Here is a 23,607-nt window from a genome sequence, read left to right on the forward strand (position 1 = left end):
AAAAGATTAATAACTGAAGAGCCAACTAACGGAAGGCAGAACTTCCACGACTCCATGAGGTCTCCATTATGTTTCGACTTCCGAGTTCATAGATGAAAGCTACATCATGTTTATCGAAAGACGATTAGAGTTATTTTTTATATTATGCAGACAAATAAAAGATACTTTCTTGCAATTGTACCAGATGGTAATTCTTGACTCTACTGACTGCACCAATAATGGAATAGAGTGCGTAGCCATTATACCAAAAAAAAAAAAAAAAAAAAAAAGCATATTTGGATGTTCTTTTGGTATAACTTGATCACCACGGTTGGATGCATGATAAGGACTTTGATAAAGTTGATGGTAACTTTATAATTAGCACTATCTCCAAACTAGTTTTCAACTATTAGTGACTATGAATATTTTAGGAGCCGATGTTTCGGACATTTTTATGATGACCATTTGATTGATAATTTGGAATTTCACCTGGATCGACGAGGTCGTATAAAAGTGTGATTGTGATCATAGATTTGTGGCTGTATCCAGTGCCGGCTCGAGCCTTAGGCGACTGAGGCGGTCGCCTAAGGCCCCCGGCCCAGGGAAGGCCCCCACCGAAAGATGCTGCAGCTATACAAATACTCATTCCTTCCATTCTCGTCTTCCCCCCTTCGTCTTCCACTCTTATCTTTCATCCCTTCTCTTTTTTGGTTTTGGTCTTGGTTTTCCTTCCCTCACATTACTCCTGATCCAGCTGGGCCATCGGGAAGAAAGATAGGGGGATCGGAGATGGACTTCTTGGAGGGTGGAGATTCTTTTAATTTTCTCCTCTCGGTTTCTTCTCCCCTCTTGGGTGGTAGAGAGAGAAAAGGAGCTAGAGGGAGTTGAATGGTTGCTGTGCTGTGATGTTGCAGTTGCTGCTTGGGTACTCACTTGAAGGGGAGACGGTGGGATGGGACTTTTATTTATTGGATGGAGTGAATTTCCCATAATGCCCCTACTTTCTCTTATAGAGAGGTGCAATTTTTTTATTACCTTGACAATGAAGTGGCATGAGATAACCATTTCCTATTCGGCTTTTGTTTGACATGGTAAACACTATTGTCAAGCATTATCTTAGTTAATTAATCAGTTTCATGGCCCTTCTTTTCGAGCAATTATTTTTATTTACTTTTATTTAAAAATTATATTAAATTAAAAAATTTTTTTACCTATTTTTATTAAATTTATATATCTTTATTAAAATAGTATACTTGATAGCTATCTATTTCTATATCATTTTTTTAAATATTTTATATTTATTAAAAAAATTATTATTAAAAAAAAGAGGCCTCATTCATTGGATTTGCCTTAGGCCCCCAAATGTATTGGGCCGCCCCTGGCTGTATCAACTGAGATAATTAGAGTAATGAATGCTACATTGATTTGGTCAATAGCCAAAATCTGTGTTACTTGATTCACCTATCACGCAGTGGTTGTCTATTTGAAGGTTAGGAGGTATAATGTTGGAATTGAATCAAAATTTGAAATGGGTTAGGTCTAATCAAAATTTGCGTAATACATCTCTCTATTTAAATTGGCAAATGCTAGCTTAGCAGCATGTCTCAAATGTTTCTCGTAAAGTTACAAGGGATTAGGAATTGGTTTTAACTTGATAAATTGCATGGGGGTCAAAAAATTCTATCCCTTGTTCCAAGGGAAAGAAAAAAAGGACATGAGACAGATGAATCACCTTTGTTCATTTGATTTATGTACATTTGACGGTAATTGCAATCCCGTGCATTGTATTAGAAAAAGAAAAGTGTAGGAGTTTAAAAAAAAGCTCCTTAGGAAATAAATAGTAAAGGAAACCTACTTAGTCCCCCTTATTTGCTTTTTTTTTTTCTCTAAGATTTGGAGGGACCTATTCGTGCATTCTACTCCATGCACATCCTATCTTTGGGAGCTAACTTCTTTAATAACCTAAAATATCATCCAAAAAAAATTAGTTGGAAGATATTATTTGAATTTTTTGACTTTGTATAAATATTTAAGATCTATTCAGTACATAATCGATGTGGGACTAAACATACATCCGCGTGGATCCTCAAGTACTTCTTCTATTTAAGCTCTGACATCCTCACCAAACTAAAAGTTTAAATCCATTCAAATCTAATCACAAGCATCACGATCAGCTTGCGGCCAGCCATAATGGGTCTGTGCTGCAGTATTCCCTAATCCATATGAGTCATGAGTTAGGTCTGCTCTGATATCATTTGCAGCAACCTATTATCTTATCCAAAAGAGCTAGCTGAAAAGTATTATTTGGATATCTTGGCCCTATATGTGTACGTACTAAGATCTATCTAGTGTATAGCCGATTGGAATTAAACACATGCTTGCACGGATCCTTACAACTTTAATTAGAATTGAACCTTGCATCCTTGCTCCAGTAGCTAGAACTACTACCATGCAAGCAGGCTTTTGATAGACATTACTGTATGAGTTAGAGATAACTAATCAAGGACTATTGTAGGACATGTACAGCAATTAGTTTTAAATTTTAAATATATAGGTCCTGGAAAATATTGGACGACTGAAATTCTTTTCAATGACCAAATCCAATAGTAGATTTGATGATGTCTGGTCACAGTCACATGTAACATTGATTTGTAGAAAAGACTCCCCTTTTGCTTTTGCTTTCTTGGAAGGTCAAGCTACATACATGCCAGGAAAAGCCATTTGAAGAAAGGCTAGAGTAACAACAAAAAGAAGAAGCTAGAGTTAGGTCTTCTCGGTGACTTGGTGAGTTAGGCCAGGTTTTACTACAAATTTCCCACAACCCTACAAGTGGCCAACAGGAAATCAACCCTAGAGAGTATTGATGAAATGTTGTCTCTTGAGTCATTTTGGTGAATCTTGGACCCTACGCTGGGGTCCTTTTATGTTTTATTGTCGAGAAATTGTCACAAATGAAAAAGATGATCAGTATTGACAGCAACCTTACACCTAACGATCCTGAGCTTACATGGATCCATGTAAGCAATGGTACGAGGGGTGCAGTTATATGATCACCGCGAAATTATATTCTACAAGGCGTACGCTATGTGGCTGTGCATACCGATAATCATAGCCGCTCATTCTTGCGGCAATGCATCGAGATGAGTGCTCGATAAATGAGGTTCATAGAAACGAGCGGTTGTGATTGGTGGCGCTCATTGCCATATGGTACATGCAGTCTAGGACATAATCTCTCTATGATCACCTCCTTAGCAAAAAAAAAGAAAATAATTGTGAACACTAATGCTGCGTATAAACATGACGTGTGTATCTTATTTACTAGGAAGCAGCATTTGAATGGATAGATTTAATTACAGTAGTCAAATTTATATGCAATAATTTGATAGACAAGTTCCTTATTTTTTCGTTTATGTGCTTCTTTCTTTGTTTTATCATTTATTTTATAGTTGGCGTGGAAGATCATGTTTACCAGAGAATGGTGTTTCTTTAAGTGTGGGAAACATTACACCAAGAGATGTGCTAAAGATTTGAAATTTGTGTTTTTGTCTGACTTATAGTTCTATGTTTTGAAAGCCATTAGAGATATGAATAGATGAGATCTTATTTCTGAGAATCTATTTTTTTTTTCTTTTATATCTGAATATGATTCCAAGATAGGATTAATGATATTTTTCTATCAATTACACTCTTAGATCCCAGGAGCACACATCTCTTGCTTCTCTTGCAAAGAATCGGATGGAATTATTCCATCCCAATCTTTTCCAGGATAGGCGGCTAATATTAATCTAATAAGTGTAGTAGTCATTGTCTGACCAATTGACTTAGACACCAGACCACCAGTGCCCGTCTATTCTGTCTCATCCTAAATGGAATGACTCTCTTAATCTAAGTAGTACTTATTGACCTTTAGGTGATTTTTTCGCCTCATGTTGTTATCCAAGGGTTGATTACGTATACCACTTCTCCTTAGTATATTATGTCATTTCCGATCTCTTAAGGTAAGCAGGTTATCCTAAGATGCATGATACCGTCTGCAATTATGCATCTTCTATGAGTCCATCGAACCATTTCACAACATGCCGTCATGCCAAGGCTAACAAAGCAGTAGGGCAGGGTGGCAAACCATGTTCCTAAGCCCTACCGAAGAACCAAAACGACGGAGGCTTGCCTTGCTACCCTGAACTCATAGCAGAATAGAAAGTCGACTGCTAGCCCTCAGCGGTGCACTCTCGGCTAAGTGTAATGCCCTACTTCCAGCTAAGTATAATTTTTTTCATTACCATAACGGAGCATGGGGATTGGGGAGTAAGGAGAGTGTCATAGCATGTGAAGTCTAGTAATAGTAATATTTTTTAGGATGAGAGAATCTGTGTTTTCTGCTCAACCCATCCTAAGAAACTCCTTAAGAAAGCTATTAGGTTTAAGAAAATAATCAAATATACATATTTGAAAAAAAAAAAAGGAAAGAAGGACTTCAAATTTAGACTATAGACCATGAACTTCGAAATATTTTTATTTTTGAAGAATTCAGCTGCAAAAAATTTGAATTTGACTAAAAACAAACTTACAGTAAATTTTCATCAAATCAATGCAGAAATAGCACTCCCTCTTTTTTTCACTCGACTCATGAATGATTAATAGTAGGATGCTTGATTAACATTTACACAAGATGTCTTCACTGGTTTTTAGTTAACTAGAAGATGAAGCAAAAGGTAGAAATTTCATTCTTCTCTTTTCTTTTTTTTGGGCTTGTGGAGTCAAGTCATGCATTTAATCAAGGCTATCTTCTTCCTTGTTTTCCTTTATTCTTCTAAGAATTGTCCATCGAACATGCTAAACCATTAGCCTTCCAAACATCTCTTGGCATCGATTTTAAGACTGAGATCTTGAAGTCATGATTGTCATTAAAAGGACCTTGAGTTTCCATTGGTGGCTTTTGAGGTGTATGATACCCAACTAGTAATGGAACTTTCAAATGAATTATTGATGAAAACAGAATAATAACTTTTTTTTTCTTTTTAAGTCGGGAGAGGCTAATCCCTGCCTTCACTACCCTATACCCACCTCGGGGGTTGATTTCAACTAAAATCAAACCATCCTTTGCCTTGCCACTTGGGGTAAGGGGTTATACCATTCAAGCAAGTACTTAGTAGTAATGATGGATGGATCCATTTTAAAAGAAAAATAATAGCTATATCATGATTAAGATTTTTTTCTTTTTCTTTTTCTTTTCTTGGAGGCGGTGATGAAAGTCTAATAATCATTTTATAAAAAAATAGTGAAAGAATTATCCTTGTTTGATACTTGAGGAAACACCATGTAAGAGTTGAGAATGGGATATCCACCTAACAGAAAAAGTAGTACAGGGACTAGGGTATAACTTTGTTTACCAACTTATAAATTCTACTAACTATTAATAAACTTTTCAAATTTTCAATCATACAAAATTTTATTAACGTCATTATGGTTGAATAATAGCCACCCCTCAAAGCTTTTTTGTGATGCTATAACATCATGACACATCATTAACAAAAAAAAGAAAATGAATCATTCTCAAGTTTTTTTATTGCTGCATTTAATAACCATCATTATATAGTTATTATGCTTACATATATATTATGCTTTACGATAACAAATTAATTGCAAATTGAGTTAAATGGAACAAAAAATGGTTTATTAATTAAATGAGAACATTTTAAGCTAATAGGAATTAGGTAAGGTTGGAACTCTTGTTTCTAATTTGCTAATTAAGCTAGAAGGTCAAATTGTCTTGCAAGTTACACATGGTTGGACTCGTAGATTGTGAAATGCTTGATGAGAAAACCACTTCACCGGAGCATTAGCTTCTATCCATACGTGCAATGTATTAATTAGCATCTTCAATTGTGATAGAATAAAAAAATTAAAATGACCCAAAAATTAGCTCACAATCAATATCTCCCAGAAAAACAATCCACCATCACCTTTGTGTCATACTTAATCCACACTTGTTTTATTTCTCTAGATGATGCATATCATCTTCTCTAATTGTAAGTGATTCCACTATGTATTGCATACCATGAATGCATTGGGTGGATTTAAATGGTTGGTGCTTTTATAGCTATCTTAAAAAATTAACAAAAATTTAAAAAGAGTAGAAAGAGAACAGAGATACTTGTTAAACTTTCATTATACATACACACATACACATACATACATCTATTTTTGCTGAAAGACATACATCTATTCATATAGCATATAAATACTCATACATGGGAGTTGCCAATAGCAAAGGTTTTCTTTAGAACCATAATATAAACTTTCACCAAAGTCTCCATCACAATAAAAGATGTTTTAACTTTTCAGTCATAGAGGGAGAGCAAGGAGCTAGGTATGTCTCCTATTATGAAAAATTAAACTAGGATATCCTCAATGTGAATGCCAATTTGTATAAGCATGAGAGGTAACAACTTTGGCAAAGGTTTTATTTAAAGCTACCATATAAACTTTCACCAAATTTACCATGCCATCTCGTTACAAGATCTTTTAGATTATTAGTCATGGAGGCAAAACTAGGAGGTATTTTCCCAAAGGAATCATTGAAGCTCTTTGTAACAAAAACTAGGCAAGTTGTGAAGAGACTATTCTCTTAAAAAGAAATTGTGAAGATACTGATGTGGTTGTCTGTTCTTTCGAAGCTAGGTTCATGGACAAAGGGAGAGAGAAACAAAAAAAAAAAAAAGAAAAGGCGACTTGCATCCTAATAATTGAACTTGGTAGTTGGCTCCAATAATTTCGATAAGATCAAGGATGCTTTGCTCATCATTAGCTAAGCTAGTTCATATAATGAATTGTTATCTAATAAAAGTTTTTTATATTTATCATCAAAGAATGACACCATAATGAAGTCATCATTCAACATGCTTCTCTAGTCTAGCACGTTGAATCCTTCAAAAGCACTAAAATAATTAATGCTGGTAGACAAGAGGAAGCATCAACAACTTTCTTCCTATTTGGTGGGCCTCATATGGTTTGGATCATTGAGGGGAACATCATTGATTGATTTTTCGAATCAGAATTCAAATCCTTACAAGCATAAGGACAATGTGGCCTCTTCAAACTACAGATTTGAGTTCAAAGATGATGGAAGCAGATGAAACTATGACCGAAAAAACCAATACTATAATCGATGGAGTGTAACCTTAGTATTTGGATCAACTTTATTGGTGATAATTCTTGTAGTTTCTTTGCAATTAGATACTCTGTTCTCTATCATTGACGTGTTCCATAGTAGTAATCTGCATCTAAAATTCATGGCTACTTTCAACTATGTTTTAGTTAACCTAGAGGTCCGAACACCATGGAAAAATAAAAATTGGCCAATCATATTTCAACTTATACATGCAGAGAATCAGAAAACATAGAATAAGTTTAGAGGATATAAGAAAAGTCGTGAACAGTCCATTCTGTTTGATCAAAAGCTACACCCATTTACATGAACACCTCTGCCTCCCACCAACCCCAAGCAAAAAAATAAAAATGAAACAAAAAAGGATGCAGCAATGACAAGAAAGAGCAATCCACTAGTATCACGCAATAAATTGAGAATGGTTATATAAATCTATAAGTTATGGCTAATTGAAGTATAATTTGAGGGTGCCAACTAGTCTCAGTTGATGAAGTTATTAAGGGTTCTATCAAAAAAAAGAGAGGATAAAGTTATTAAGGGGGTTTCAGTCCATGGAATTTCGACCACGTTTCCCTCTGTAATACTTTCTATAAAGAATTATTCATCGAATGAATTCTGCGCATAGCGAAAGAAATTATGCAACCCGGAGCTCATCATTGTGCCTGTAGTCTTTAAAACTTATTGTTATTGGACAAGAGAGAAAAAAACAAAGACTTAAATCCCTACTATGAAATCCTTCTCATGATTTTGGTGGTCTCTGCAAATTTAATAGTCCCATATCATGTCTGTTTGGACTATTTTGAGTCTCAATGTTCAAAGGCTATATACTTAATTACCTCAGAATTTGACCGTTGGGCATCAGTTGGGCATTTTAAATGACAGAGAGAGAAGGGGGTTGGTGAATCCTTCATCAATATCCATAGACTTAATGAATGAATGTGCTCCCAATTGCACATTGGATGAGAGGCTGCAATCATGAGGAAATTCACAACCTAGACAAGAGTGGTGTCCATGGTGGAAGAGGATCCAAAGAAGATATGCTTGACCGACAATTGTAGGTGGAATACTTAACTTTCCTTGTACTCTGAATGCTTTTGCACAAACCAAGACTTGCATTTGGTTTGATGAGGCCAGGACTTGTCTCCAATTTCATAATTTGTTCTAGATTGAAATCCATAGCTGATCTGAATCCCAGTTTTGAATCCGAGTTGTATCAAAGTAGAATTGTAGGGATGTCAGCTGGCTGGGACTGGGCAACCTTTGTCCACAAAGTTGAATAAACTTGACTAATGATCCAGCTCTTGAGACATGGCAAGATTAGGCCCATGGTTTCTGCTGTTCAAATTTTGTGCTGAGAGGATTCAGTCCATTTTGATCCACCTGGGGATCGAATTGCCCTAAAAGAGGGAAGATTGGTTAGATGAAAGGTTAAGGGAAGACTTTGTCTGCTTTCAAGTAGCTCTGAAATTTGAGGCAAGCATTATGTCTCTAGATATAGATCAATTCTCCGGTCCATCCAAGGGCAGAATAACTTTGGCCTACGAGTGGATACATACATACATATACATACATATATACATACATGCATATATATCTATATACATATGTGTGTGTGTGTGTAGAGAGAGAGAGTTATGCAAAAAATTTGCTGGGATAAAATTTTTGAACTAATATCTATAAATTTTGAGTTTTTAGGTGAGTAAAGAAGGTGTCCGGTGGGATTTGTCAAGGGGATTTGAAAATCTGTTGAGACTTTTCCGCACCACAAATAATCCAGTACACCATTTCTTCGTAGCAAGAAGATGTGGGAAATAGAGCTCTCTCTCTCCAAGACATATGCCTATGTTTGAGGATTTGAATAAACCCTACAAAGACATTGCTAATTTTAGGCCGAGGCCCAACCTATTTGGGCCATGCCATGCAAACAAGATGGAGGGTGTGTGACCCAAAAAGATCCTCAGATCCTATTTAGACCATTTTGACTACTACGAGTAAGGCAGACAGAGTCTAAAATAAGATCTGCTACATCGAAAAGTCGAGTCGCAGGCCAAACTTTCGAAAGCCGTAATTTGGTCATATAAAGCTCAACTGAGATGATTTTTTTTAATTAAATAGTTTTTCAAGATCTACAACGCAAGGCCATGCCCTTTAGAGGGCAGCTCCTGTAGCGATCGAGTTCAAATTCTATCATTTGGGGCATGAAACAAGCTGGTCAAACAAAAAGTTTTATTTTCAGGTAATACTTTAATCGGGTGTAGCTCTTTATTTGAGAAGAATCAAATTGAGTAACAGAAGGCAAAGTTTATGTAGAAGTCGAGGTCTATCTCATGAAGAATTTTAGCTTTTTCTAATTTATTTGGACTAGTGATGTCTATGTTAGGAAAGACAATCCTATTAAAATTAGGAGGAGGAATCCGACTCAAATTATATAAGGGTGAACCTCACTATCATAAACAGAATAAAGGGTATACTTTACTTTCGTAATTCTTCTATTTTTTTATTTTTTTTCGAGAGATTCAAGTTAAATGGGTTGAAGAAATTTCTTTTTTTTTTTTTTTACAATCGCATCAATGTGGGTATAATGGTGTGAGACTTGACGACCACCCTTTCTTTCCCAAGCACAACAGAAAAGAATCTTTTGGCATGGGCACCAAAGAAAATCACTTGGGGATGTATTCTTTTTTTGCCACATACTCCCTTGCGCTGCACGTATCTTCAAGAGGTAAGATAAAGATAGGAGGGAACTCCAATAAATAGAGTTTGTTTGTTGTATTGTATTTCCCAAAAAAAGGGTATCTATTCTATTTCTTTCCTCTCTTGTATCTCTCTTTTTTCGCCTCCTTTCGAACCTCACTTTTAATCTCTTTTCTTTTCTCTTCGAAGAGGATTATATACTAGTGAATATCATATTATAGAAACTGTATACTAATTTGCCAAAAGTATGTATTGGATTGTTGGATTACTAATTTGATAGGTGTGTTTGCATTGGTAAACAGTAAACACCATATTTTGAAAACCACCTATCAATTGCCTCGAGGTGTATATTGAATTACTTGATGGCTAATTTACCAGATGTGTAACAGGTGACCATGATGAACAGTATATTGGTGAATATTTTTGTTTTTCTTGGAGTAGGAAAGAGACTGAGATAAGGATTGGAAAGGAGGAGAAAGAGAGAGGATACAAGAGAGGAAAGACCTGGAACAGTCTGTCTTTGCCTTCTTGTTTTGCCTCTTCAAGATAGGTGCCAAAAGTTACGTGGCAAAGAAAAAGAAGACATCACCGGGCGATTTTCTCTGGTGGCTGCACCTGAGAATTCCTGTCCCAAGTGCAAATCGATCTCCCTTTCCTTGTTCCCATCATGAGAAACCATCTCCCCCATCGCCTCTCTCCTTCCTTTTTGTGTCACCACCGCGTTGTTGCTGGCCACCTCTTGTTCCATCACTGGCCACAATCAATCTATTGCCTTCTTTCCTCATCTTCATCTCTCTATCCCCCTCTCCCATCTGCTCCACTTCTTTTCCTTCTTCCGCTACATATCCATGTTTCCCATCCTTGTTCCTCACTCTATTTGGGTGAGCAATTCTTGGATCACAAAGAAGGATTGCTTCAAGCCTTGTTATCTTCTTGGGCTTCTAATTGAGGTGACATTAGATTGGGTGGGTGCTGCACATTAGAGTTATGAGTCTGTCTTACATGTTTTCTTCATCTTGGAAATGAATTCTTATTTGCATGTATATTATATCCTAATGAATACAATGATTATGACTCTTATTGAATTTAAGTGTTTATGAGTTGTTTCGATTTGGTTTATTATAATGTAATGATCACTACAAACTAGGAATTGTATTTTGGAAACCAAGAATGTAACCTTGTGATTCACAGAAAATAGATGCGGTCTTAATATGAATGAGAACTGCGTATGGTAGGTTGGTCAATAGATTTGGACTAGCAACATGGATTTTTTTTGCCTTGTTATAGGCTGGAAACCTGACCCTACTATAGCACATCATAGGTCGAAAAAGTGATCCTATTGTTGCTTTGTTATAGGTTGGAAATATTGTATCACTGGTGCCCCATTACGGGTAGAAAATATGGCATCATAATTTTTCATCACAGATTGGAAATATGACACCAGCATATATCTTGTCACGTATTGGAAACGTTTTGAAAAATTTTGGTCAGCGATAACTGCTTGTTAATCTTTACCAAAACAATATATTATAGTCAAGTCAAGCAAGGGACCTAGCAATAGTGATCAAACTACTATTGATAAGAACATTGTTCAATCACCGAGCAACATGTTGTCTGATCAATCATTCGATATGAATTGATCTATCCGAACATGTCTCCTGCAGAAATAAGTGATCAATGAAAACAACCCTTAAGGTATATGATCTTGGGATGGTAATAAGATAATACCTCATGATTAATTTCAGTTGCAGCAGAGATTCCACGTTCAAACTGCTATCGATTGCTAAATTTTTTTTATTTTTTTGATGGAAGATTCATATTGGATTTTGAAGCAAAATTAAGTGATTCAGATGGATATATTGGGTGCTAAATGCACACTAATACCACTACAGCTCAGAGTTGATTCAGAGATTTTTCTTACTTTCAGCGGCATTTTTCTGTACTGGTAAATATCTTTTTTCTTATAGTGATGGATGACTAATATGTTCCCATGTAACGCTCTGTAGGTTCCGGAGCAGCAAAATAAACTAATGTTGATGGTCATTGAATTCAAAATAACACACTTGATAAGGACGCAGCAATATTGGACCACTGGTACTGCTGCAGTCCCCATCTCAGGCTTCAAAGATAAGTAATGGGAATGCCAAGACTTGGAAGTAAACTCTCCATTTCAAAGTCAACATGGCTAATTTCTTTGGGGTGTCTCTTCCCCACCAAGTCTTTTGATTCTCTCTTAAGGGAGAAGTGCTTCCCTATCACCTTGTTTTCAGAAGATACTATTACCCAAAGGCCAAGTGCGCCTGCCAGGGAACAAGAAACAAGACAAACCAAATTATAAAAATAATGCAAAGCTACCACCAAGCTTGGTTGGGATGATATAATCTCATTATTAAAATAATGCACATCTACCACCACCAACGACCTTGGTTGGGATGATATAACCAATTGTCCCTCTAGGCAAGGGTAGGTTTTCAATACCCAAAAAAAATAAAAAGAAGAAGAAAAAAAAAAAAAAAAAAAAGGAGAGAGGAGCATCTGTCCTCATAATTGGTTGGATTTCAAGGAGGCCCCAATTGGCTGATGTAGATCGAGAGACGAACAATGCTATAGATTTGTTGGTATTTTTGGTGACCAATCACTTCTATTCATGTTTGTGATATTTTATTTTCTGACAGTATTGGATATGTTCATGGCCATATGGATGAGACTGATCCGGCTCATCCAAAAAAAAAAAATCATCTACATGGAGATTAGGCTCTAATCTTGATGGAGTAAGATGGGTACAGGATAGTGGATGGGAATAGCCCCTCTTAGATAGGAGGAAAAAAAAAAGGAGGGGGGGGGGGGGGGGGGGGTGGTCAAAAACGCAGTAGAGTGATTTTTTTTTCTTCTAGACCGGGTGATTCATACAACATGTGTACGGACGCATCCAATAAAATCAAAAAACAAAATATCACAGAGCTCCCAAGGTAGCTCCCCATCTTCCGCCCATAGGGTGCTATCAGTATGGTTAACCACGTAGGTGGCCATCTAATCCGCAACCTCGTTGGCTTTTCTAAATACATGCTTTGCTTGGACATCCCCTCCGACCCTCATCATCATCCAGATACTGTGAAGCAAAGAGTGGTCATCACCAGCAGAGTGACTTTTTGAGTGATATTTTTTAGCTTTTCTGTTGTTTAACACTCTTCTCCGTCAGATACACATGGGCGAGGTACTAAAATTAAATGACCAGGTAATAAGAAGGGATGATCAGTCAAACTTTTGATTCACGAGCCCTCTTGGATGCACGGAATTGTCGGACCGAAGTCAAGCTTGGACCAAAAGGATTCCAAGTGAAGGCAGATGAAGCCGCCAGTACCCTATAATAGGCATTTAATTTGGATCCAATTTGACCCAGTAAATGGCAGGATATAGTCTTATTCTGTGGCCTGCCGCATTATGCACTGAGTGCTGCTATCAACTATAGCAAACAAAAATATCACCATGTGTTTGGTAGTTTGTAATTCTTCTCTCTCGAGATCTCTGTGATCGGTAATATAAGTTTCTAGAGTGTGCTCAAATCCTGTTGTTAGAGGAAGGTTATCGAAAAATATCTTACGTTATAAAAGGATAATATAACAAGGGATAAATTAAAGACTCTAAGATCCGATTACAACTAGCGTGTCCGGTGGAGTTTGGCATAAAGCTGAAGTTAACCTCCAATAATTTGAACATTAGTTTAGTCTTATAGACTGGTTAGACGTTCAAAGAAGTGAACAGGGTAAAGCGACACTAAAGTCAAGTCTTCCATGGCGCCCACTGTACTACGTGATGTACATACAATTATAGCATGACGTCCACACAAAATTAAGCTGATATCATACGCACACAAAGGTCATATGCCAGTCAAACTTGCTCATTCTCTAGTGACCACAAACAAGCGTGCACCCCTGTCTTCCGCAAACCTACCACCTCAACCGTGGAAAAATCTTCCCATTGGCTTCATATATATATAGCTGATGAAGAGCATTCGAGAAGCATGGATTCAAAGTAAAGGGTGTGAACATGAGGAATAAGAAGGGTGGCACGAGGGGCGGCGAAGGCTCGGCGCGGCGAGTGCCGAGAGGGTGCGTGCCGGTGCTCGTCGGGCTCGAAGAGATGGAAAGGTTTGAGGTGCGCACCAAGCTCTTCAAGCATCCATGCATCACGGCTTTGCTGGAGATGGCCGCTCAGGAGTTTGGCTACGAGCAAAAAGGTATTCTTAGGATACCATGTGATGCTGAGCACTTCAGACAAGTGCTTGAGGTGATCTCGAAGGAAAACCAGTAGATATGTACGTCTGTGGGAAGCTGCAGGTTTAACTATGTAATAGAAGTTTCTATTTCACCTCTCTCTCTCTCTCTCTCTCTCTCTCTGTCTCATGTTGTGCAAAGAATAATGATAGAGGGTAACTTGTGCCTTGCACATGAGAAATTCTTCTAATGGGTTGGTGTAGCTAACAAGAACTGCTGCGATGCAGAAGGGTTGGGTTGAAAGCTAAATTGCCAAGCTAACATTTCATGGGCTCTGAGGTATTCTTTGCTGGGTGCACGAACCAGCAAACCATCTCGTCTCTTTATGGAAGAGGTTGGCCGTTGAAAGCAGAAAGATCCATAGGGCTGCCTATCGATTGAAAGTTTTGGGTCAGGCAAGAGATCATCACAACTTTCATCCACAACGTTTTAAGCAAATGTTTGATCTAAAATTTTGATGTGTTGTGGTGGTAGATTGGTTGCATTTTTTTTTTTTTGTTGCTGTTGTTGTTTGAACAGGGAAGGACTAATCTTGGGCAAAACTTGATTGAGGACATGACTCAAAACCTAGGTCATTCATACCAACACTGAAAACCTTTATTGACTGTAATAGTTGGCAACTTTAATTAGGGATGACAAAGGGCCAGGCCTGGCTAAGATGAGTAGAGGATTTCCAAATAGATGTTGGCTATCAGTGATGTAGAACAAGTTCTGTAAAATTTTCATGAGCAGTCGGATCATTAGCAATCTAAGCGAAAGTCAGGTGCGGTCTAATTTAGTGATAACCCAATTCAGCGAGAATCCTCTATTTGAAAGAGAAAGTTATAATCCAAGAGAAGCATTCTTCTTCTTCTTCTTCTTTTTGAAAAGATTAATATACGAACACAAGCAAATGTTGGTTTTTTTTTAAAAAAACCCTTACATCTTGTCAATTTAGGAACTAGTTTGGTAACTAATTCTGACTCTATGTCAGGGGGTTAGTGCCAATATCCTGGGTGTGAGTCCCACCCTCGATCGAATTTCCTCGTAAGCTTACTTCTGAAAAAAAAAGACTAATTTAGATTCCATGGTAATTATGTTTATCCAAAGCATTCTATGAAAAGGGAGAGAAGCTTACAGAAAAGCTATGGAAGAACATAAGAAACAAAAAAAAAAGGAAGAAAACAAACTAGGTGCCCTGAGTCCAAGGTTTAGTAACAGGAGGAACATGATCAATAATCTACAAAATTGGCACTCTCCTAGCAAAGATAACATCTCAACCAACTCTTTATTGTACTTCCATTGCCCTAAGAACGAATTTCGTCCCCTCATATAGGAATACAGAGAGAGCATCTACAAGATACAACTGACCCGAATCAGCTCAAATCTTCTTATCATGAGCAGGATTGTGAAAAGCACACACCCTCCTAATGAAGAAAACATGTCAACCAACTCTTCATTTTACTTCCAACCTGAATCCTTCTATCATGGGCATGATCGTGTGGAGGTGTGACCCAGACAACTGTCTAGAAAGAGACCACGTGCCCATGCATGGCACGACCGGTTGAGCTAAGCAAGAGAGCACGTGCATGTGGTCTAGAGCTGATCAAATGCTGGGCCAAGCCGGGCTCAAGCCGAGCTCCACTATAGAAATTAGGCCCGATGTTTATACCTAAACCTGGCTCAATCCTAGGGTCAATACTAGGCCTCCCCGACAGACCCAATATTGATATATTGACTAATATATAGTATAAGATTTTATTATTATAATATATAATTAATTCATATAATTAACATATAAAGTATATATTAAATATACAATTATCTCGGGTTGGGCTAGGCCAATTTTTGATTTTCCTCGGCCTGGCCTAATTTTCAAACCGAGCTTAATTTTTTTTTTTTTACTAGGCCCGTCCCACGTGCCTATTTCTACCGCCCAAGCCTACCAAATTTCGAGGTAGGCTGGGCGAGCCATTATGCCCATGATTAGCTCTAATGTGGTCGCCAACCTATCAACCTCAAAGCCTAACGAGATTGGAAACTACTAATGTTAGTAAATGTAAGCCTAGTAACATTTAAATATCCAATGTGGGATTATTATCCTAAGAATGGATTTTTTAAGATATTCAATCTTTTCAAAAAAGAAAAACAATTAAGATTGTCATTTGAAAATTTGAACTTTTTTTCAAAAAACAAAACTACCAACGGTTACAACCTTGGGATTTCACTTCCCTAAAGCACTCTTCTTCTTGATCTCAAGATCAAGTCCTGCTTGCCTCTTAATATTGGCAATAGCCAAGGTATGCATTTACATTATCATCCTTGGTTTTTCAATACCCCATACAAGTATAAACTCACTTTTCTAAACCCTGATGCTCAAGAGGTTTTTTTGGCTGATTTGATTGCGAATGGTAGTTGGATGTATACGGACTTAAAAGATATATTCGATTCACAAATTGTTGAGAAATTTTTGGGTACATATGCCCAACTCTTATACAAATCATCAAGATGGATGGCATTGGGCCCCTATCTTCCATGGTAAAGGGCCACCAGGTCCATGCACAATAATGTTGCGACTAATTAATGAGAATATATTATATAAGTTGAACTATTGGCAGGGTTTAAAGATGTTATTGGAAACTCAAGGCTGTCTCTCATGTAAAACTGTTTTGTTGGAAACTACCACAAGGAAGGCAACCTACTAACTTATGGAGCAAACATGATCTCTTACACATCTGATATTTGTGATCATAGTAACTTGGAGCCAGAAGATATTACTCACTTTTTTTTTTTGTTTTTGGATTGCAGGGACTGAAGGAGAATTTGGGAGAACATAGTTCAGAGATTATGGGGATGGCCTCAGCTGTGGCACCATGCCCTTAATGGAGGATGCATCATGCATGGCTCAGTCCTTCTTTCTGGGATGGTTTTTCTGATCCAAATTGGGCCACGAGTTTGTTTGCCAGCACCTGTTGGATCATCTGGAAAGCAAGACACAGGATTGTCTTTTGACAATTAATTACCTTGAGACAGTGCAGTTGACTGCTAACAGAGCTTGGAGATTGGCTTGGTCATATTTCCTGGCTATGGTGAAAAATGATAGCCTTGTCTCGGAATCTAAATGGGTTCAGTAGGAGCCTTTCCATCCCTCTTATACTAAAATTAACACCGATGGCTCTGTAATTGCAGGTAGCTCGATGGATGAGACGACCATTTTGGTTAGAGATGAAAGTGGGTGGCGGCCTTATTTTTCCAAGGGGGGTCGGGTTGTATCTTTCGCGTGAAAGAACAATTCACCTTCTTTCGCTATGCTAATCATTGAATTGCACGATAGCCGCTTTGAGATCTGTGCAGATGGAGAAAAGAAAACGATGGAGTGCTTTGAGAACCGTACAACGTGTGATTCAATAGCTAACATCGCGGAAGAAGATCAATCATTCTTTTGCGTGAAAGATACAATCCGAACCCTATCCAAGGAGGGGCTATCTGTGCTTGAGCCTCTCTCTTTGCTGAAGCTTGTGCTCTTCCTCGAGTAATCTTTGACAAGTGATTGCCTCGCCCTTCTCTCTATCATCAAGAGGGGTGAGTCTATCCTTTCAAATTTAATTACCTTGATTTGGTGTTGCCATTTGGCTTTTGGAAGGTTTTCAAGAAGTGAAGCTTTGTCATATATGAAAGAGGAATCCACTAAGGCAGCTGTCTGGATAGCCAGCAATTTTAAGAATGTAAGTAGGGTTTTTGGGTTGATATACTAGTTTAGCTTAAAGAACTGTTAACTTTTGATGTTTCTGGTATTTACAATGGAAGAATTTAACTGTAGCATTCATTGCCAGTTTTTTATCAAAAAAAAGAAAAGAAAAAAAAACTAATTATTCTGGGATGCAAATGCTTTATTTTCTAACTTAATCATTTACTATTAAGTTGATATTTATTTACTATTTTTTTGAATTAAAAATATATTAAAAGTTAAACTATTTAAAGTATTAAAAGTTTTCAATATTAAATATTATTATTATTATTTAATTGCAAAGAGAATAAAAATAATCATGAATTATGTTTTTTCAAAGAACTTTCAAAATATATACAAATATTGGAATGTTATAAAACTAATAAATTTTTTTATCGAAATGAAGGGGATTATTCTATATGTATATGAAAATAACTAATTGCTAAAATATAAATTACCATAATATATTTGAAATGAAAATATTTTCATTATATGAATAAGTTCGAATAAGTATACTAAATCATAATTTTATATATTAGAAGTCAATATTATCATAATTGCTGACTTCATCGGATAATATCCAATTATTTTTAACTATAAAATTGAACGAATCCTCTAGTGATGAAATTTTCTTATTTATCACACCATGACGAAAATATTAATTTTTTGTGATGGAAACTATTGTCATCAAATAGTTTACCTGACCGATAAATTTTTGTCATAATTAATATATATTTATTAATGAAATATTTCTACCGTCACTATATGTTTCTAGAGATGCGCTTTCTCTGACGAGCATCATTATGACGATTGTTTTTATTACCAAAGACTTTTTATAGTAAAAGTGACCTTTTTCTTGACGGTTTGTTTCATCATGCACCTCCACCCAATATGCTTGAGTGTCAAACATCCAAGAAAGAATAATCACAATGTGTTCAGTTTTTCCTTTGCTCAAAAAACTGTTCTTCGGTTTTCCCTCAAAAGCAACCGGCTCCGTTTGACATTTGACAGCATGCAGTTTACATTTTCTTGCAGCGGTTCTTTATCTTGAAAAAGTAAAAGCATTTCGTTAAATATCTGGTAACAAATCAAAACACTCAATGAAGTATATTATTCTATTAGTAAAAATTATTAAATATAAATTATGCAAGAAAAGATTGGATTTATTTTTTTAGAAATATATATAGTTTTTTTTTGTGCAGGAGCTTGCAGGGAAATCTCCGGAAAAGAAGCCGAAGCCAGAGATGCACCTTGGATCGAGCCATTGACCTTACTAGTAGGGCGAGAGATGGAATCATCCAAGCTAGCGCTTGATGGTAATTAATGGCACATATTTTGGATCTAAGTAATTGTTGTTGAGGCTAATAGAATTGATGCAAGCTACAGCAGTTTTGGATAGTGATGATGTTGTTGTGTAGAGATGGTCGAAGCATGGCACAGTCAAATTGAACAACGATTGCTTGAAGGAGTCGGCTTTCTCAGATGCTGCGCTTAGTTATTATCTTTCACAAGCTCTTTGCTTGTACCATAAAGAAAAAAAAAAAAAGAGCCAACAACTGCAGCTTTAAAACTCTAAGCCTTGGAGGCACAGTCGCCATTATTGACAAGATTGTATGAATGGCTTTTTCGTATGAGAATATCAAATATTTTAGCATCTTACTCTTCAAGAAAAGAGTTTTTGCTATGGACACAGCCTTGGAAAAAGGAGTTGGCCTTGTCTGAGCTGCTGTGTTTTTTGTGCTTAGGTGAGGAAAATATCAATCACCTATCCCTAACATGCTCATTTTTCTTTGGCACCTGGGTTCATGTTTTAAGCTAGCTTATATAATATCTTTTCTCTACCGGACACATGGGATGTTGTTTTGGACGACGTAAAGTCTGACTTTGGTTGGTCACGGTATCCACTTAATTTCCTTCATAAAAGATGGTATCTGCTGTATCCTTTCGCTGGAAAGAAACAAACATGCGTTTGAAAAAAAAGGAAGAGATTGTGGAAAGCTTCTATTTTCTAGAAAGAGTCGACTGGAACAAGTCCCTTAAGTCTTTTCTTATTGTTAAATACCGGTCAAGGTTTCTTTCTGATTAATTGCATGGTTTATATAATATCTTTAGTTTACTGGTTGGTTTACCAGCATTGAGCTTGGTCGCACTTGGTTGTCAAATTTTTTGCTTTTGTGCTTTTTATATGCTCTTTCTTTTGTGACTCTTTGCTCCTCTTTCATTTTGCAAATGGAAGTGATTAAGCCTTAAGACCCTAAATCATGCAGACCCTAAATACGTGTTCCTCTGAAAAAAAAACCTGACATTTTCTATATAATTAATAATTAAATATGTTTTTATGCAAAATTCACATAAAATAAAGAATACAATAAAGGATTAGATAATTAAAATTTCTAAATGTAACCATGAACAACCGCATGCAAAACCAACAAGCATGAAAAGGAGGAAGTTTTCCATGTCAAAATACACTGCATATAAACATCGACTAAAAACTAAAGCAATCTCTAGTCAAAATACATTGCATATAAACATCGACTAATCCATGTCTTGGTCTCCATATAAATAGAGTCCAGGTTTCCTTCAGAATCCTCCAACTATTAGATCGAGCTCCACATCCACACAAGCTCATGTGCAGATTGAGGGCAATGCTTAAGAGAGGGAGAATGATAAAGCTCAAAGGCTATATGAGGTTGGCCGCGAGAAAGAAGGATCGAAATACACCTGTAGGGTATGTTCCGGTGCTCGTCGGTAAAGAGCCCATGATCGAGCGGTTTCTCGTGGCGGTGGAGCTGTTCAGGGAGCCATGCATTGCCAGTTTGCTAGACATGGCTGCCAACGAGCTCGGGTACCGGCAACAAGGAATCCTAAGGATTCCATGCGACATAACTCACTTTCAGCAGGTGATCGGCGAGATATCTAGGGTTAAGTAAGGTGGGTTTTTTCTTTATGTATTTAGTTCTTTGATTTGCAATCTTTATCAGGTTTGTAAGTTGATCATTTAGTTATGCTCCTAATGGACTGGAGACACAACCAGGTTCTACTTCAAATCTTGTTATAATCCTACTGACATGATACTGGACATTTGGAATCGAACATAGAGAAAACTAAGCAACTAGATAGGCAATTCTCCCTCCTTTGATTTGAAAGATAGAAAATTAAAAAGAAGAATACTTCTTTTTTTTTTTTGGGATGCCAAAAGAGTCAGGGAAGGCTTAACTCGGGTGATGTATTTATTGTTTATGAGTGAGTGGGGTCACAGGGTCATATTGGCTCCTGTATACAAGTTCCTATGACCTTCCTCATGACACGTACGTGTTTGAGGAAGGGACGTGTGCGTTGGGGTGGGGGTCGTACGTGTTGCCCGGGCACTGCTTTCTTCTCCTGAAACTATCATCCGCCATCGAAGTTGTTTGCCAAATGACGCTGTAGAGTGACGCTGTCTGGCTTCCCAATGCCTCAGCAGCCAGTGCATGGTTAGTCCAAGTAGGAGGTCTTGGCTTGTTGGTTGTCTGGGATCATGGGGGTGTTTTAGTTTGCTGAAAGGAGCTGCCAAATCAGTATTGAGAAACCAAAACACCCAGCAGGAGATGGTCCACTATTTCTGAGTGTTGCCCACAGAGAGGACAGTCAATGGACCCCAATCTTCCTCTCTTAGCTACTAGGTTCGGCCGCCGTGCGAGGATCTTGCCGTGGTAGCTTACTCAAAGAAACGTTTTGATTCCTTTTCCAGGGTTATGATCTTCCAAATGATATATTGAGCTGAAATACGTAGGGCCAAACTTCCCCATCCATGAGGAAGATGCAGCAATGCTCCACACAGAAGTTTTGATCCTGGAATCACCTCTATGATCAATTGCATTTTGTCATTCTCGAGGGATTCCCGGGCCTGTGATAGGACCTCATTCAATTCGTCCGATGTCTCTGCCTGGGTGGAGGGAAGCGAGTAGCATTTACTTTCGAGGTCATTTTCTTCCAAGTATTTGGCTGCCGAAATTCTCGTGTTTCTGCCGCTACAAAAAGGTTTGTGAATCTTGTTTCACGCATGTCTCCGTTCATCCATGGATCCCTGCTGAGAGCAGGTTTTGTGAGAGATCGGAAGGGGAGCAGCACCCTGAGGATCCCTTTCCAGAATGGTGATGCCGATCATTTTAGACTTCTAGATACTAATTCTCGAGGATTGAGGTTATTATTGATTAAAAATTATTATTAAATAATTAGATTTACTGTCCAGATAGCCTTGTATATCTGCGTGGTTCATCTTGTAAGCATGCAGCGTTTGTTATACTCTCGATTCAGAACATGACAAAAATACTATCTAAAACAAGATTCATAATTTGAGTTCCATATATTGGTCATCCAGGCCATTGCCGTGAGGCACTTGATCCACATCTAACATTTACTCAATCAAACTGGTAAACCGCTAAGACAATATGTAAAACCCATCCCTTTAAGGGAATTAGGCCCCGTCTATTTGATTGGCCCAATTGAATTTACCCCAAAAACAACAAAAAAAAAACGAAAAAGAAAAAGAAATCGGCACGCGATTGAAGAAAAGGACTCCCAATGAGAGTCTTCTTCTTTCCAATCTAGCCAGACGGAATCCGACTCTGGGTCAAATTCCGATCGTTGCCGAGCCTATTTAGAGGCCTCCCCGAGTCCTCTCTCATCCCCTATCGGGGAGCCCAAGCCCTTAATCGAAGCCACCATCGGATTTCTTTCAATTCCTCTCCAATTGTTGGTCATCGTCCGCACCATCGCTACAGCCGAATGCCACCAGAAAACCAAGTAAGGGCTCAGCCCCCTTGAGCTACGCTTCTTCTCTTTCTTTCAAGGTCGTTAGGAGCTCCAATGCCGACCGGTGATCTCCGAATTTTGGTCGAGAAGAAAAAAGCTATATTTCTCCTGTTTTGACTGGTCAAACCCATGTTTTTTCTCGATTTTGGCTATTTTCACCATTGGTGCTTGCTGCTGGGGTCTTCCTCCAATCCCTTGCAGTGGCTGGAGAACATGACCAGAACTCTGGGGATGTTTGATCATGTATGCTTGCGATTGATAGTATGATGGATGTATATATGACTATAACTTATACTTGCATAATCAACTAATGGATGTGGTGCTCTAAACTAACTATGTTATTTTGATTACCCCATCATAAGCTAGAAATGTGACACTATCGATTGCCCTATCATGGGCAGAAAATATGACATTTTTTGATTGCCCCGTTACAGGCGAAAAATCGTGGTTAATCTAAATCCTAAAATAAAAAGAATTGGTGTGTAGATGTGAACTTGATTGAATCAATTAGGACTCTGGCCTGATCACATTATCATCGATTTCTCCGTTACATGTTAGATTAGTGACACTATCGATTGCCTCGGATGGAAAACATGACACCTTTTGATTGCCCCATCACGGGCAAAAAATATGATACCTTTTTATTGCGCCATCACGAGCAGAAAACGTGAGCAATATTTGGCCCAAAATCGAAAAGATAATTAATCTTGGATCTGAATCAAGTTAGAATGGAATGGAATAAAAAGCATTAAAAATACTATTGAAGATTTATGAGATATTGTATAATATATTGAAGCTTGAGTAGCTGGATTTCTATTGGTATTTGATGTACATATTTATATCATTTATTTGATCATTACTGATAGTCAGTTTGTGATTTTATAATGTGTGCAACGATTTTTTTACTATTTTTAAACTTATATTATTATTGTATTGGTGTAGATAATCCTTACTAGGCTATAAAGCTCATACCATCTCTTTTCTTTTTCTTT

At 37.4% G+C, this 23,607-nt stretch overlaps 1 long non-coding RNA gene and 1 pseudogene across 1 annotated transcript; both read left to right on the forward strand.

Moving 5' to 3' along the window:
* Positions 1-10,211: 10,211 nt before the first annotated feature.
* LOC148700341 (uncharacterized) lies at positions 10,212-12,362 on the forward strand. Its single transcript, XR_015971950.2, has 2 exons — positions 10,212-10,806; positions 11,848-12,362. It is a non-coding gene; the product is annotated as an uncharacterized LOC148700341 (long non-coding RNA).
* Positions 12,363-13,868: 1,506 nt separating this feature from the next.
* Positions 13,869-14,839, forward strand: LOC120111964 (auxin-responsive protein SAUR71 pseudogene; annotated as a pseudogene).
* Positions 14,840-23,607: the final 8,768 nt, after the last annotated feature.

Source organism: Phoenix dactylifera, chromosome 12 (genome assembly GCF_051530095.1).
Source record: "Phoenix dactylifera cultivar Ajwa chromosome 12, Ajwa_hap1_PhDact_Kaust_v1.1, whole genome shotgun sequence".
Taxonomy (NCBI): Eukaryota; Viridiplantae; Streptophyta; class Magnoliopsida; order Arecales; family Arecaceae; genus Phoenix; species Phoenix dactylifera.